The 17,255-nt window shown below is 41.5% G+C and overlaps 1 long non-coding RNA gene across 1 annotated transcript; it reads left to right on the top strand.

The window, feature by feature from the left end:
* Positions 1-1,115: 1,115 nt before the first annotated feature.
* LOC309352984 lies at positions 1,116-16,483 on the top strand. The gene is made up of 3 exons (XR_014161505.1): positions 1,116-1,210; positions 2,398-2,909; positions 16,025-16,483. It is a non-coding gene; the product is annotated as an uncharacterized lncRNA (long non-coding RNA).
* Positions 16,484-17,255: the final 772 nt, after the last annotated feature.

Below are 17,255 nucleotides of genomic sequence, written 5' to 3'. Positions count from 1 at the left end.
CTGCTTATATACATTTCTGAAAGCCTGGGCCACTCCCACCTCCAACGTGATTGGCTGTCTTAACTTCCAACCTGCGAATCACAACTCAAGAGTTCAAGGGCCAATGGCAGAGGCCCAAATCCTGAAAAGTTCTGGGATTGACCATCCTGTATGGAATCAGAACACAGGAGCTCAGAACACAGGAGGAATCAGAACACAGGAGGATCAAGAGAGATCTTGTCCTCTGGGCAGCCCAGGACCTCCAGGCACGCAGCCCGGAGTCACCCCCGAAGGCGCACTCCATTGTCTCCCGAGACAGACGGAGGCGAAGAGCCTCGGGGAAGAGGGAGACTCTGAAGGGCTCTCCTTCCGTCCACACGAGACGTGAAGGCTACTCCAGCTCCGCACAAGGAGGGCAGCATTGCCATCTCCCCTGCTCGCTTCCTCCTCGGCCCCGGGCAGTGTTGGTGGTCCTCCCTGCCAGGAGAGAGCCCTGCCTGGGGGGCTCCGGGACCAGCCCTGCTTTCAGGCGGGGGCGCCTCCCCCAGGACGGAGACGGGCCTCCGAGCTGCCCCCCTTCCTCCGGCATCAATAGTCAACACCCCGCCCGCCCCCGCCCCCCCCCCCCCGGCAGCATCGGTTGTTCTTGCGGACGCGCCCGTCTCCGCCTGGATGGAAGGCAGCCTGAGCCCGGAAGTGCCCGGCGCAGGGCGGGCCGGGACCCGTCTCCCTGTTTCGTAGCTCTGCGGCTCCCCCGGCCCCGCCCACCACCGGGCGGAAGTCGGCTTCGCCAGGAGGCCGCGTTGCCCGCAGCGCCCCCTGCCGCCTCCGTCCCGCCCCTGCTGCCGGGGCAGCGCTCCAGATCTGCCCTGCACTCTAGCCTTACATCCAGGAGAAGGAAAACCTCCGCTGCCTTGCGGCTCGATTCATTGGCGAGAAAAGAACAATCCACTGCCTTGCCAGATATCTTCAGAAGGAAAGGCTCAGGAGTCAGCCAGGGTGGCGGGGAGTCCCGAAGGCTATTGGGTGGCGCCTCCTACGCTTCCTCCTGGCAACTCCCGCAGCCCAGCTGGTGCTTTCCAGGCCCAGAGGGGCCTCCATGCCCCCTGCCCAGGTCACTCGCAGCGCTGCTTATGCAGCAAAACAGCAGGGAAGGCAGCAGCTCTGAGTTACCATCTCTGCAGCCTCAGCAGGAGCTGGGATTCTCTGGCTGACTTCTTCACCCCCGGAGGTGACCTCCAGTCTCGCAAAACCTCTTCACTTTGAACTCCCCCCCCCCCCCGCTCTCCACGTTCATCAATAGACTAACTTTATATTGTTTCATCGGTAACATAAAAGGAAAAATGACTATATTTCATACTTATTCTAAGCCAACCACAAAGGATTTAGCTATGCAATGTTGAATGTTACCTGTTAAATCTGTTCTATCCTGTTTCCCCTTTGTTTTTGTTTTTATTAAAACCAGTTTATGATTCAAAAACTTACACATTGAACTATATGTTGTAGATATTATGGGAAATTTATTGTGCTATTTTTGTGAGAAACAAATGACGTAAGACATGGTCTATTTATTTTTATCATTTATTCCTATGATCCTTGTTTATAAAACTGGTTATTTAAAAAACCAAAAAAGCGATGGGGGAAAAGACCAGTCAAAGTTAGTAGTGGGATGGAACTTAGGTTAGTGAAACTAACTGTAATAATGTCTGGTATTCCACTACTTTCGGACCAGCCAGAAAAAGAGTTTGCTCAGCTTTTATATATAGCTCTCAAGAGGAGGTTTTCTAACGTTAGGATGATTAATTTTTAACAAGTGAGCCCAAAAAATAACTAGAAAGTGGGATTCATGCTGTGTGTCGCAAACTAGATTGATTGACTGTTTTAGTTTGCATTTGTTCACAAAATCAGGAAATTAAAAAAGATTTGTAATGCACAAGCTTGCATGATGGGAAATGTAAGCAAATTACTGAACAGCAGTTTCTGGCCTTTTGCATCTGTTGAAATATTTCTGCAGATGATGCCACAGAGTGCTGCTTGCAAAATTAAAGAAACAGAAAGTTATGCCACAAGGCATATACTTTTGAGTGGACTTATTATCTTTTATTTCCTAATTTTAGTGCATGTGTGTGTGTATACTGCATGTGTGTGTGTATACACACACACACATAAGGAAGGTGGGTTCTCCACTGCTGCTGGTCATGTCAAAATGCAGCAGATGGCAGTACGGTACAAGGAAAACTCAAGCTGCGTAGCATGTTGCATGGCTTGATATTCACAGGGGTTAAAGAGTGATGATGCCCGAAGCACCTGTGGCGTTACCCCATGTGTTGATCTTGCAACAGTGTGTAGTATTCTACAAGTATAAATACCAATTTTAACGTACCACGTGACTTTCACCTATTTGAAATGTCCCTTTAGATCTGTTCTACACCTTAGTCGCTTTCAAAGGGCCTGTCAAGATGTACCAAGGATGATCAGCTTCACCTCATTAGGGCTTCTGTGTTTCTGGACATTTCCTAGTGGAGGATTTTGGCTGGTGCCGTGCGATGGCGGTCTGGAGATTTGAAAACTACCTTTCTGTGAAGATGCACAGAGGGGCACAAAAGTCCTCGTATTCGAAGGCGGACCACGGTGGCATTCCAAAGGCCAATGTGTGACATAGGAAGAAATTGGATTTTGTTTCTTTAAAGCAGCGTTCTGGAGTTTGGTACTTGGGCAAGCATATGAGCATAGAAGAGGACTCCTGAACTATGATTCTAAACCATTGACAGCGTTTTGAAATAAGCCCATGTAAAGGCGCATTTGCAGATTTATAAACCTCTTCGCAACAAAAAGTCACTGAAGCAGTGTTCGATAAAATAGAATACGGGAGGTTACAATTCAGTAAACGAGAGGCAATGAAATCAGTCCTACAATTCAGTGTCACTTGGGTAGGTTCTTTCTATTTGTTTATTATATTTCCTTGGTAGTGAGGGGGGTGCATGGTTGGTTGTCTTTAGTTGGCGGAAGTGAGATTTGTTTGTATGGGGGGGGAGTGATTGTTGGCTCAAGTGAGACATCTTGCTTCGCATGCTGTCGGTGGGTTTTTTTTTATAATAATTTTTATTCATTTTCCAAACACATAATAAAGACAAACGAAACACAAAACAAAAACATACAAAACATTTAAACATGTATAACTTCATAATCTTATTTTCATGCACCTTCTTTCCTTCGACTTCCCCATACCTCCCCATCACTGCATCCTTGTTTTACGATTCTTTAGCAACCCTTTAGTCAATTTATCTATAATTCCCTTTCATTAAGTTTTCTTTAATTTGTTAATTACAGCTGTAATTCTCTGCTTCTTACCCCTTGACATCTTAACACTCCTCAATTTTACAACAGTTTTTAAGATATATTTTAAATTTCTTCCAGTCCTCTTCCACTGTCTCTTTCCCCTGGTCGCGGATTCTGCCGGTCATCTCTGCCAGTCCCATAAAGTCCATCACCTTTGTTTGCCATTCTTCCAGAGTAGGTAGTTCTTGCATCTTCCAATACTTTGCCAGAAGAATTCTTGCTGCTGTGGTAGCATACATAAAAAAAATCCTGTCCCTCTTTGACACCAATTGGCCAACCATGCCCAAGAGAAAAGCCTCTGGTTTCTTAGGAAAGGTCCACTTAAGGACTTTCTTAATTTCATTATAGATCATTTCCCAAAAAGCTTTAATCTTCGGGCAGGTCCACCAAAGGTGCTAAAAAGTACCTTCAGTCTCATTACATTTCCAACATTTATTATTGGGCAAATGATAGATTTTTGCAAGCTTGACTGGGGTCATGTACCACCTATAGATCATTTTCATTATGTTTTCTTTCAAAGCATTACATGCGGTAAATCTAACACCAGTGGTCCATAACTGTTCCCAGTCAGCAAACATAATGTCATGACCGATGTCTTGTGCCCATTTAATCATAGCTGATTTCACCGTTTCATCCTGTGTATTCCATTTCAACAGCAAATTATACATTCTTGACAAGTTCTTAGTATTGGGTTCTAACAGTTCTGTTTCTAATTTTGACCTCTCTTTCTGAAATCCTATTTTCCTGTCCTGTTTAAATGTCTCATTTATCTGATGATAGTGCAACCAATCTCGAACTTTGGACTTTAATTTCTCATAACTCTGAAGTTTAACTCTTTCACCATCATGTTCTAAGATTTCACAATATTTTGGCCATTTAGAATCCATATTAAGTTTTTTCACCTCCTTGGCTTCCATTGGTGACAGCCACCTGGGAGTTTTACTTTCCAACAGATCTTTATATCGGATCCAAACATTATATAATGCTTTCCTAACAATATGATTTTTGAAACCTTTATACACCTTTGCCTTATCGTACCATAAGTATGCATGCCAGCCAAAGTTATTATCGTACCCTTCCAGATCCAAAATGTCTGTGTTCTCAAGAAGTAGCCAGTGTTTCAGCCAGCAGAAAGCTGCCGATTCATAATAGAGTATTCCTCACAAACCCCTCTCTTTCTTTTGCATCAGTTAAGATCTTATATTTTATTCTGGGCTTTTTGCCCTGCCAGACAAATTTTGATATATCTTTCTGCCACTTCTTGAAACAGTCCATCTTGTCCAAGATCTGCAACGTCTGAAATAAAAATAGCATTCTAGGCAATACATTCATCTTAATAGTAGCAATTCGGCCTAACAAGGAAAGTCTCAACCTTGACCATATTTCTAGATCTTTCTTTACTTCTAACCAACATTTTTCATAATTGTCCTTAAATAAGTTCACATTCTTAGATGTTAAGTTTATCCCCAGGTATTTCACTTTTTTCGTTATTTCCAAACCTGTTTCATTCTGAAATCTCTCTCTTTCCTCCATTGTTAAATTTTTTTCCAGCACTTTCGTTTTTTGTTTGTTCAATTTAAATCCTGCTACTTGACCAAATATCTCAATTAATTCTAATACTCTTTTGGTACTAGTGTCTGGCTGTTGCAGGGTCAATACTAGGTCATCTGCAAATGCTCTTAGTTTGTAATGTCTGACTCCGACCTGAACTCCTTTAACCATCTGGTCCTTTCTAATCATGTTTAACAAAACCTCCAGGACTGATATGAAAAGCAAAGGGGATATTGGGCATCCCTGCCGTGTACCTTTTTCTATGGATATTTCTTCCGTTTCCACATTATTTACAATTAGCTTTGCTTTTTGCTTAGAGTATATTGCACCTATACCGTTTTCAAAACCTTGGCCTACCCCCATCCCTTGGAGATTCTTCTTCATAAAACTCCAACAAATATTGTCAAAGGCTTTCTCCGCGTCCACAAAAATCAAAACAGCCTTCCTGTTAATGTCAACTTCTAACAACTCCAAAATGTCTATAATATTCCTCACATTGTCTGACATATGTCTCCCTGGGAGAAAGCCAGTTTGGTCCTTATGAATCTCCCCTAACAACACTCTCTTCAGTCTTTTTGCCAAAATGTCTGCAAAAATTTTGTAATCCACATTAAGTAAAGATATAGGGCGGTAGTTTCTGACCTGGTTCTTTTCAGTCTCTGTTTTCGGTATAAGTGAGATGAAAGCCTCTTTCCACGATTCAGGTGCCTTTTTCCCCTCCAAAATTTCATTACAGACTCCCTTCAGTGGTTGTATTAACCATTCCTTCAGCGCTTTGTAATATCTAGCCATCAAGCCATCTGGTCCTGGTGATTTTCCCAATTGCATATTCTGAATGGCACCCTCTATTTCTTGTTCTGTTATTTTCTCATTCAGAATCATTTTACTTTGTTCTGAGATTTTTGGTAGGCCATATTTTTTAATAAATTCTTCTATTTCTTGTTCGTTAACTGGCCCTTGTGCATACAATTTCTTAAAGAAGCTTTGAAAACAATTACTTATCTCATTAGGTTTGTGGATGATCTTTCCGTCCATTTCTAGACTTGTCACAGTGTTCAATTTCTGCCTCTTTTTCAATTGCCATGACAGAAGTTTCCCACATTTATCTGCTGATTCAAATGTCTTTTGTCTCATTTGCTTTATTTTCCATTCTATTTCTTGGTTCATCAGTTCCATGTATTGCATCTGATAATACTTTATTTCTCTCAGAATCTCATGCGACTTTGGTTTAGACCTCAATTTCTTTTCTCCTTCTCTCATTTTTTCTAAAAAATTTTCTTTCCTCTCATTTTCTTTTTTCCTCTTTATAGAGTTCTGTTGGATTAGGAAACCTCGCATCACGGCTTTGCTAGCGTCCCAAATTGTTCTTTTCTCCACTTCTGTTCTCAAATTTATCTCAAAGTAATCTTTCAATGTTTTTTGGGCCTTCTTGTAAATCTCTTCATCTCTAAGTAGGGTGTCATTCATTCTCCATCTAAAGGATCCAGTTGTTGTTAATTTCATCTCCATCTTTACAGCGTTATGGTCGGAGCAGGTTTTTGGGCAGATTTCTACTTTTTTATTCTTTTTTTTTTTTTAATAATTTTTATTAATTTTACAACACAAACAAAAAACAAACAAACATAACACGACTTCCCCATACCTCCCCTTCACTGCATCCTTGTTTTAAATTTTTTTAGCAATCCTTCATCCATTTTTATATTTAATTCTCTTTAAAATTTTCCTAAGCTTAAATTTTTACAGCTGTAATTCTTTATATCAAATCCCTTGACATCTTAACATTCCGAAATTTTACAACAATTTTTAAGATAAATTTTAAATTTTTCCCAGTCCTCTTCCACTGTCTCTCTCCTCTGGTCACGAATTCTGCCGGTCATCTCTGCCAGTCCCATAAATTCAGTCACCTTGGTCTGCCATTCTTCCAGAGTAGGTAATTCTTTAGTCTTCCAATACTTTGCCAAAAGAATTCTTGCTGCTGTTGTTGCATACATAAAAAATGTTCTATCTTTCTTTGGAATCATTTGGCCTACCATGCCCAAGAGAAAAGCCTCCGGTTTCTTTGCAAATGTCCACTTAAGGATTTTCTTAATTTCATTATAGATCATTTCCCAGTAGGCCTTAATCTTCGGGCAGGTCCACCAAAGATGATAAAAAGTTCCTTCGCATTCATTACACTTCCAACAGTTGTTATTGGGCAAATGATATATCTTTGCAAGCTTGACTGGGGTCATGTACCATCTATAGATCATTTTCATTATGTTTTCTTTCAAGGCACTACATGCCGTGAATTTAATACCTGTGGTCCATAACTGCTCCCAGTCAGCAAACATAATATCATGACCAATGTCTTGTGCCCACTTAATCATAGCTGATTTGACCGTTTCATCCTGTGTGTTCCATTTTAGCAGCAGATTGTACATTCTAGACAAATTCTTAGTATTGGGTTCTAACAATTCTGTTTCTAGCTTTGACCTCTCCTTCTGGAATCCTAGTTTCCTGTCCTGCTTAAATGTCTCATTAATCTGGTAATAATGTAACCAGTCTCGGACTTTAGGTTTTAATTTCTCAAAACTCTGTAGTTTCAGCTTTTCACCATCATATTCTATAATTTCACAATATTTTGGCCAGTCTGAATCCATGTTCAGTCTTTTTACCGCCTTAGCTTCCATTGGTGACAACCACCTGGGGGTTTTACTCTCCAACAAATCTTTATATCGATTCCATACATTATACAGTGCTTTCCTGACAATATGGTTTTTAAAGTTTCTATGAACCTTTACCTTGTCATACCATAAGTATGCATGCCAAGGGGGGACATGGAAATTGAAACCATATGACCAGGTTAAAGGAAAAGTCTATGATTGGTTACACTATTTCCAAATAAACGAAATGTTTAGACAAGACGTTAAAGAGAGAGGATACGCGGATAAAGAATCTAAATTCCAGACTGAAATAATAAACAATGATTACAAAATTCTTTCTAAAACGTATACTATGCTATTAGAGTATAACCTGATAGATGAGGAAGTGAAGTCTGTGATGATTCATTGGGCAAGGGACATCGGCCATAATATATATTATGAAGAATGGGAGAAACTCTGGAAAAAAAACCTTAAATTTACAGCTTGCATAACGTTAAAAGAGAACCTCATGAAGATGTTTTACCGTTGGTATATAACACCTGCAAAATTAGCAAAAATATATAAAACTTGTAATAAATGCTGGAAATGCAGGGAAAAAGAGGGATCCTTCTTCCATATGTGGTGGGACTGCAGAAAGGTCAAAGGCTTTTGGGAAAGTGTATATAATGAAATGAAAAGTATATTAAGATATAACTTTGGGAAAAAGCCGGAGGCTTTTCTGTTAGGCCTAGCAGGAAGTGATATAAAGAACAATGACAGTAAATTCTTCCAATATGCAACAACGGCTGCAAGGGTCTTATTGGCTCAAAATTGGAAACAACAGAACATACCGACGCTTGAGGAATGGAGAGCAAAACTACTAGAATACGCGGAGATGGACAGATTGACGGGGAAAATTAGATATTTAAAAGACCAAAGGTTCATTGAGGACTGGGGGAAATTTGTGGAATATCTGGAAAATGTAAGTGAAGGTCAGATAACGCTAGTTGGGTTTAAAAAAGCTCTGTGAAAAGGTTGGAATATTGTCTAAAGAGAAAAAGAAGGAAAGAGAAAATAATGTCAATATAAGCTAGGATTTGTGTGAATTTGTTAAATTAGGGTATGGATGATTTCAGGGGAAGCTGAAGGAAGTCTTATAGAAAGAAATCTGTGACAACAAGGTGTAAACTGTTTTATTTTCTTGTTTGTTATGATTTAAAAACAATAAAAATTATGCGAGAAAAAAAAAAAAAATAAGTATGCATGCCAACCAAAGTTATTATCGTAGCCTTCCAGATCCAAGATATCTGTATTCTCAAGAAGTAGCCATTGTTTCAGCCAGCAAAAAGCTGCTGCTTCATAATAAAGTCTTAAGTCCGGCAGGGCGAAACCCCCTCTATCCTTTGCATCAGTCAAAATCTTAAATTTTATTCTGGGCTTTTTGCCCTGCCAGACAAATTTAGATATATCTTTCTGCCACTTCTTGAAACAGTCCATCTTGTCTAAAATTTGCAGTGTCTGGAACAAAAATAACAATCTCGGCAATACATTCATCTTGATAACAGCAATTCGGCCTAACAAGGAAAGTCTCAGCCTAGACCATATATCAAAATCTTTCTTCACTTCCAACCAACATTTCTCATAATTATCTTTAAATAGGTTCACATTCTTAGATGTTAAATTCACCCCCAGATATTTCACTCTTTTTGCAATTTCCAAACCGGTTTCTCTTTGGAAACTATCTTTTTCCCCCATCGTTAGATTTTTTTCCAGCACCTTTGTCTTATGTTTATTTAATTTAAAACCTGCTACTTGACCAAATATTTCAATTAATTCCAGAACTCTTTTTGTACTGGCTTCTGGCTGTTGCAGTGTCAAAACTAGGTCATCTGCAAATGCTCTTAACTTATAATGTTTAGTTCCGACCTGTATTCCTTTAACCAGCTGGTCCCTTCTAATCATATTCAACAAAACCTCCAGTACCGATATAAACAATAGGGGGGATATTGGGCATCCCTGTCGTGTCCCTTTCTCAATTGGGATCTCGTCCATGACCATACCATTTACAATTAGTTTAGCCTTTTGCTCAGAATATATTGCACCTATACCGTTTTCAAAATTTTGGCCTACCCCCATCCCTTGAAGATTCCTCTTCATAAAACTCCAGCAAATGTTGTCAAAGGCTTTCTCTGCATCCACAAAAATCAACACAGCTTTTCTATTTATGTTAGTTTCCAGAAGTTCCAAAATGTCTATAATGTTCCTCACATTATCTGACATTTGTCTGCCTGGTAGAAAGCCTGTTTGGTCCTTGTGAATCTCCTCTAACAAAACTTTTTTAAATCTTTTTGCTAAAATGTCTGGAAAAATTTTGTAATCCACATTCAAAAGTGATATAGGGCGGTAGTTCCTAACTTGATGTTTTTCAAATTCTGATTTTGGTATAAGTGAGATGAATGCTTCTTTCCACGATTCGGGAGCCTTTTTCCCCTCCAAGATTTGGTTACAAACTTCTTTCAATGGTTGTACTAACCATTCCTTCAATGCTTTGTAGTATCTCGCGGTCAGCCCATCTGGTCCTGGTGATTTTCCTAGTTGCATATCCTGAATGGCACCCTCTATTTCTTGATCTGTAATTTTCTCATTCAAGCTCCTTCTGTTTTTTTCCGAAATTTTTGGCAGGCCGTGTTTTTCAATAAATTCTTCTATCTCTTGTTCATTCTTTGGCCCTTGTTTATACAGTTTCTTGAAAAAACTTTGAAAACAATTACTTATCTCATTTGGTTTATTAATAAACTTCCCATCTACTTCGAGTGATGTCACCGTATTCAACTTTTGTCTCTTTTTCAATTGCCATGACAGTAGCTTCCCACATTTATCTGCTGACTCGAAGGTCTTTTGCCTCATTTGTTTTATTTTCCATTCTATTTCCTGATTCATCAGTTCCATATATTGTGTTTGATGAAACTTTATTTCTCTTAAAATCTCATGAGACTTGGGTTTAGATCTAAGTTTCTTCTCCCCTTCTTTTATTAGGTTCCAAATTTTCTCTTTCCTCTCATTCTGTTTTTTCCTCTTTATTGAATTCTGTTGTATTAGGAAACCACGCATCACGGCTTTGCTTGCGTCCCAAATTACTCTTTTTTCGACATCTGATCTCAGATTTATCTCGAAGTAATCTTTAAGTGTCTTTTGGGCCTTTTTACAAATTGCTTCATCTCCAAAAAGGGTGTCATTCATTCTCCATCTAAAGGTTCCAGCTGCTGTCAGTCTCATTTCCATCTTTACAGCATTATGGTCGGAGCAGGTTTTGGGGCAAATTTCTGTTTTTTTAACCCTTGATGCCAGATTGCTAGAAATCCATATTTGGTCGATTCTAGTCCATGTCATTTTTGCTTCAGAGAAAAAAGTCCCCTCCCTTTCCAGAGGGTTCCTAGTTCTCCAAATGTCAATCAAGTCCATAGTGTCAGTCAGTTCAAAAAAAGTCTTTGGTAGTCTTCTATCCTTAGATATTACTTGTCTTTGGGCCTTGTCCATGTTTGTGGAAACAACTCCATTCATATCGCCAATCATTATAATTTTAAGGTCCAAAAAGTCCATTAAAGTCTCATGCAACTTCTTAAAGAACTCGGCCTTCCCCTCATTAGGTGCATAAACTCCTACAATCAAAATCTTTTCTCCTTGAATTTGAATTTCCACTGCCAGGTATCTTCCTTGTTCATCCTTAAAGATCATTTTTGGCTCCAATTTTTCCTTGACATAAATCACTACTCCTCTTTTCTTGACTCTATCTGATGAGATAAATTCTAATCCTAGTCTCTTGTTTGTTAGAAGTTTTCTATGTGTCCTGGCAATGTGGGTTTCTTGTAAGCAGATTATATCTAAATGTTCTTTCTTTAATATATGAAACACTTGGCCCCTTTTTCGGGGATGATTTAGACCATTACAGTTCCAGCTCAGGAGTTGCAGAGACATTTTTATTGCTGGGTACCTCTTCCACCGACTGCACCAAGTTCTTGCTCCTCCTCGGTCGGTGCTTGGTTCAATCCAAATGATAGATTTGAAATGTCCGGTATTTCCCTCTCACTCACAGTTCCTTTCTGAAGATCCTCTGAATTTCTTTCCAGAAAATGTTCTTTATCCTGATTTGTTTTTATTTTAATTTTCTTCCCTTTGAAGTTAAAGGACAACCCTTGTGGGAATTCCCACCTGAATGGAATGTTGTTCTGTTTGAGTAAATCAACTAAGTCTTTAAATTGAATTCTGACCTCCAAAAAGTGTTTAGGAATATCCTTGAAGATCTGTATCTGGGAGTTTTTAATGACCAAAGCCTTCTGGAAATGTAAATTCAATATTTTATCTCTTTGTTCCTTTGATCTCAGGGTGATTAAGCAATCTCTTGGTTTCTTGCCTTGCTTCCTGCCAATCCGAAAGGCTGTAGTTATTACAAATTCATCTTCCTCTCCATCTAGCTCATCATTCCAAAAGTCTTGAAATTTATCTGTAAGAAATTCCCCAAGCTTGTCCTCTTCCTCTTCTGGTACCAATCTCAGTTTCAGATTTCTACTTTTCCTCTCCAATTCCAAAAGGGCTAGAGCTGCATCATGTTCATGTACTTTCTTTGCAATAGGCGCAAATTTTCCCTTGGTTTCCTCAGCAGTGCTCCTGGCGCTCTCAGCTATTTTCCTTGTTTCCGTGCTCTCTTGAATTAAACGATTAATAGAGTCTGTATTAGATGATATTGTCGTTGTGTTCAAGTCCAATCTTGTTGTCAGCTCCGTCAGTTTCTTAGAGTTCTCTGTAGACTGTTTAGTAAGCTCTGCAGACTGCTTAGTAAGTACTTCTAAAGATTGATTTATTCTGAGTAGAGCCTGTGTCATAGAATCCATTGATGCTGCTGTTGTTTCCTCCTGTGCAGCTGCTGCTCCTGATATGGAACCTCTTTTTTGAGCTTGCTTTTGAGCCTGCTTTGTTTTGCTTCTTGTTGATATTTCCTCCAGCGGGTTGCTCATAACTCAAGGTCGTTCACACAGGAAAGTTGCAAGTGGAAAATCCCGCTGAATCCACCGTAATGCAACTGAAGCCCTCTAGAGGGAGAAATTGTATCCAAACAGAGGTAACAGATAGACAAAGAAACGGAAAGTCCCAAAAGCAAAAGTCCAACCAAAAGTCCAACCAAAGTCCCTACTTTGTAGCACTTTATGGTATTGAAACTTTTATCCACCAAAGTTCCGTTATTATGTTTCAAGCAGGTCTTATTTTGTAACCGCGATCTTTTGACAGCTCATTTGACAGTTCCTTCTCTAGGCGATCGCTGTTCCGGCAGTCTGGCCAGAGGTGTCGGCAGCGGAAACTTCCCCGTTCATAACTCTTTCTTTCTTTTAGCAGGTTAAATTAGTTCAATTCCCCCCCCTTCCCCTGCTCTACAGGGGGGAGATCCTTTCGATGTCCGGTCTAATAGAATTTAAAATAACTTTCCTTTTAAATACAGCTCATTCTTTTCATTGCTCCGTCACTCATGCAGTTCCGGGAGGCTGACTTCCTTAATTTTGCCTTTCCCGTTTTCAGCCAAATCTTCTAAATTTTTAAAGTCCCGTTTCCTTAATTTTCCGTTCTTACTCACGGGTGTTGTTGCCAATCAGTAGTTTCAGAAAGGAATCGACGCTCTCCGTCAATGGCGACGCGGCTTCACTCCGCAAGCTGGGTAGCGATCCTCAGCACCGTGCTCGCCCCGATGCCGCTCCGGAGCCTTTAAAAAGGCTCTTTCATGATACCGGGGGGCGCAAAGGTGCCCACCGAATCTCCTTGTTCACAGGCTTCAGCGCCTGTGATTTTAGGGGTCCCCCGCTTGCCGTAGCGGGTAAGACCCGAACTCGCGGAGCAGTCCTGCCTCGGAGCTCGAGGCAAAGACCGCCATTAAACGCTGGCGCCGACCGGAAGTCCTGTGTATCCTGGCAATATGAGTTTCTTGCAAACATATTAGGTCTAATTGTTCTCTCTTCAGGATATGAAAAACTTGACGTCTTTTTCGGGGAAGGTTCAAACCGTTACAGTTCCAACTAAGAAGTTGCAGAGACATTTTGTTCTTAAGTACCTGTTCCTCCGACTGCTCCGAGCTTTTGTTCTTCCTCCGATGGTGGTGGTAAAAGTCCAAATGATAGATTTGCAATGTCAGTTGGTTCTTTCTCCTCTACGGTTCCTTTCTGCAGGTCTTCCGAGTATCTCTCCAAAAACTGTTCTTTGTCTTGAATTGTTCTTATTTTAATCTTCCTTCCTTTGAAATTGAAAGATAGTCCCTGTGGAAACTCCCACCTAAAAGGTATGGTGCTTTTCTTCAGCAGGTCGACCAAATCTTTATAGAAGGTTCTCACCTCCAAGATATATTTAGGAATGTCTTTAAAAATCTGTATTTGACAATTCTGAATCACCAGTGCCTTTTGATAATGCAAGTTCAATATTTTATCTCTTTCTTCCTTTGATCTTAGTGTAATTAGACAGTCCCTTGGTTTCTTACCCTGCCTCCTGCCCAGCCGGAAAGCTGTTGTTATTTCAAACTCATCTTCTTCCCCCCATTCCTCTTGCCAAAATTCCGCAAAGTTCTCTGTAAGGAATTCCACAAGACTGTCCCCCTCACTTTCAGGAACCAATCTTAATTTCAGGTTTTTCTCCTTCCTCTGAAGTTCCAGTAAGGACAAGGTTGCATCATGTTCATTCACTTTTTTTATAATCGGCCCAAACTTTTCTCTTGTCTCTTCTGCAGTATTTTTTGCGCTTTCAGCAATCTTTCGTGTTTCAGAACTTTCTTGAATTAATTTATTAATAGAATCTGTATTGGATGTTACACTTGCTGTATTCAAATCTAATCTTGCTGTCAGTTCTGTCAGTTTTTTGGAATTTTCTGTAGACAACTTTGTCAATGCTTCCAAGGATTGATTTATTTTAAGCAGTGCCTGTGTCATAGAATCCATAGATGCTGTTGCTGCCTTTTCCTGTGCAGCTGGTAATGTGCCTGATATTGAGCCCCTTTTCTTTTGTGCTTGCTTTGCTTTGAGTCTAGTTACTATCTCTTCTGCTGGGCCACTCATATCCTCAAGGTCGTTCTCACAGGAAAGACTTGCAAGTGGAAAATCCCGCTGTTTCTTTTTCAATGTAACAGTTTCTCTTAAAACCCTCTAGAGGGAGCATTCAATTGTATCCGAATGGAAAGGAGAAACAAAGGAGCAAGGAAGCGTAAAACAGTAAACAAAAAGTTCCAAAGTCCACACTGTAAATCCACAATTTTTTCAATGTAACCAAAAGTTCAGCAGACTACTTCCATTAAAGTCCAGTAACTTTGTTTCAGACAAAACCCCACTTTGTATCCAGTTTGAACTGACAGTTCACTTTCCCGGTGCCTTGCTCAGGCAGCCCGACCTGGGGGATTTGGCAGTGAAAGATCTTTTTTCTCCGCTTATTTTCACGCAGGTTAACAGTGTCCAATTTTTCTCCCCCCCTTCTCCTGCCTATTGGGGGGAAGTCTAAGTCCGATGTCAGGTTTGACAACTTAAAAAAATATTTTCATTTCAAATGCAGCTTACTCTTTTCGTTGCTTTGTTTATCATGCAGTTCGGGGAGGCAGACTTCCTTTTTTTCTTTTTTAATAATTTTTATTAATTTTACAACATAAACAAAAAACAAACAAACATAACACGACTTCCCCAAACCTCCCCTTCACTGCATTCTTGTTTTAAAATTTTTTAGCAATCCTTCATCCCTTTTTATATTTAATTCTCTCTAAAAATTTTTAAATTTCAATTTTTACAGCTGTAATTCTTTATATCCAATCCCTTGACATCTTAACATTCCGAAATTTTACAACAATTTTTAAGATAAATTTTGAATTTTTTCCAGTCTTCTTCCACTGTCTCTCTCCTCTGGTCACGGATTCTGCCGGTCATCTCTGCCAGAGGCAGACTTCCTTAGTTTATGCCTTTCCCGTTTTCAGCCAAATTTCAAAATTTAATGTCCCGTTCAATCTCTCAGTCTTACTCACGGGTCTTGTAGTCAATTTTCAGTTTCAGGAAGGAATCGGCGCTCTCCGTTCATGGCGACGCGGCTTCACTCCACGGGCTGGGTAACGACTCTCAGCACCACGCTCACACCCGATGCCGCTCCGTAGCCTTTAAAAAGGCTCCTTCACAGTACCGGGGGGCGCAAAAGGTGCCCACCGAGTCTCCTTGTTCACAGGCTTAGCGCCTGTGATTTTAGGGGTCCCCCGCTCGCCGTAGCGGGTCAGACCCGAACTCGCGGAGCAGTCCTGCCTCGGAGCTCGAGGCAAAGACCGCCATTAAACACTGGCACCGACCGGAAGTCCGCTGTCGGTGGGTTTTTGTCATTGACTTGTTGGGCTGTGTATGCAATACCAGGGTGATGGCATCTTCTTCTATTTTTCCCCGTGTCAATTTTAGTCTGTTGGTTAGCTTTTCTAGTACCAAGGCAGGGGATTTAAGCTTTTCCTTAATAACCTATTTCTCTCTACAATTCTCCTTTCACAGGTTTCTGGAGATTTTTTTGCAAAAGAAACCACTCCCTGCCACCATTTCTGCACTACAATGCTGCACTCAAGGCTGTTTGGCAGAGAAGTGGTTGCTGGTGTTTGTTGCATATGTTGGCATGCATGGACGTAGGCGGGGGTGGGGGGCAGCAGCTGCCCCTAAATAAATAAAATTCAATAAAAATACACAGCAAACTGAGGTTCTGCCCTGCTAACAAAAGTACTCCCCCAACTAAAAATCTGGCTAAGCCCATGTTGGCATGTGATAGTGTAGTTTTAGCTTACAATGCAGGTATGCAAGTATGAGCCTTCCTCAAGTGATCACTGAACTCTTCCATTTGTGTAAAGTTGGAATGACCGCATGGATTCATGATCAGATGTCCTTGAATATCTTGTGAAGACTACCGTATTTTTTGCTCTATAGGACGCACCAGACCATAGGACGCACTGGACCATAGGAGGGGGAGAACAGGGGAAAAATTGTTTCTTTCTTGTTCTCCTCCTCTAAAACAAGCATTCAAGGTGCGTTCAAGAGCAGGTCGGGGAACAGCGCAAAGGCTGCGTGCAGCCTTGCCACTGCCCCCCGAGCTTGTGGGGCTGGCTGTGGGGGGAAGCGCTGCTTTCCCCCACTGCCAGCCTCAAAGATCCCTGAAGCCTTTGGAGCGCAGCGGGACCCCGCACTGCACTCCAAAGGCTTCAGGTTCCTTTCACTGACCCAAAGCCTTTGGAGCGCAGTGCAAGTTGAGTTCCCACTGCACTCCAAAGGCTTGAGGCTTCGGGGACAGCCTTTGTAGCCTCTGCAGGGCAGCGGGGTGCCTTCACCCCGCTGCCCTGCGGAGGCTTTGCACAGCCATCCCCAAGCTAGAACAGCAAGACGGAGCACTCTGTCTCACTGTTCTGGCTTCGGGGACAGCCTTTCAAGCCTTCGCAGCCATCCCGACGCTAGAACAGTGAGACGGAGGGCTGCGCAGCGCCCCCATCTCGCTGTTCTGGCTTCAGGGACAGTCTTTCAAGCCTCCGCAGGGCAGCGAGGTGCCTTCACCCCGCTGCCCTGCAGAGGCTTTGTGCAGCTAACCCCGAAGCCTTTGGAGCGCAGTGCGAGGTCCCGCTGCACTCCAAAGGCTTCAGGCGGCTATCCCTGAAGCCTGGAGAGCGAGAGGGGTCAATGCGCACTGACCCCTCTCGCTCTCCAGGCTTCAGCAAAAGCAACGCGTAGCCTCCGGAGCATGGAG

The sequence above is a fragment of the Podarcis erhardii genome (genome assembly GCF_964252035.2).
Source record: "Podarcis erhardii genome assembly, chromosome: 12".
NCBI lineage: Eukaryota > Metazoa > Chordata > Lepidosauria > Squamata > Lacertidae > Podarcis > Podarcis erhardii.
Note: the sequence above shows the minus strand (reverse complement) of the source record. Positions and strands in the feature narration are given on the sequence as shown.